The sequence below is a fragment of the Piliocolobus tephrosceles genome, chromosome 1 (genome assembly GCF_002776525.5).
Source record: "Piliocolobus tephrosceles isolate RC106 chromosome 1, ASM277652v3, whole genome shotgun sequence".
NCBI classification, from domain to species: Eukaryota; Metazoa; Chordata; class Mammalia; order Primates; family Cercopithecidae; genus Piliocolobus; species Piliocolobus tephrosceles.
Window position 1 is genome coordinate 132,922,093 of NC_045434.1, and position 272 is coordinate 132,922,364.

Below are 272 nucleotides of genomic sequence, written 5' to 3' on the forward strand. Positions count from 1 at the left end.
GTCCAAGTGATCTCATTGTTCAGTTCCCACCTATGAGTGAGAACATGCGGTGTTTGGTTTTCTCTTCTTGTGATAGTTTGCTAAGAATGATGGTTTCCAGCTGCATCCATGTCCCTACAAAGGACGCAAACTCATCCTTTTTTATGGCTGCATAGTATTCCATGGTGTATATGTGCCACATTTTCTTAATCCAGTCTGTCACTGATGGACATTTGGGTTGATTCCAAGTCTTTGCTATTGTGAATAGTGCCGCAATAAACATACGTGTGCAT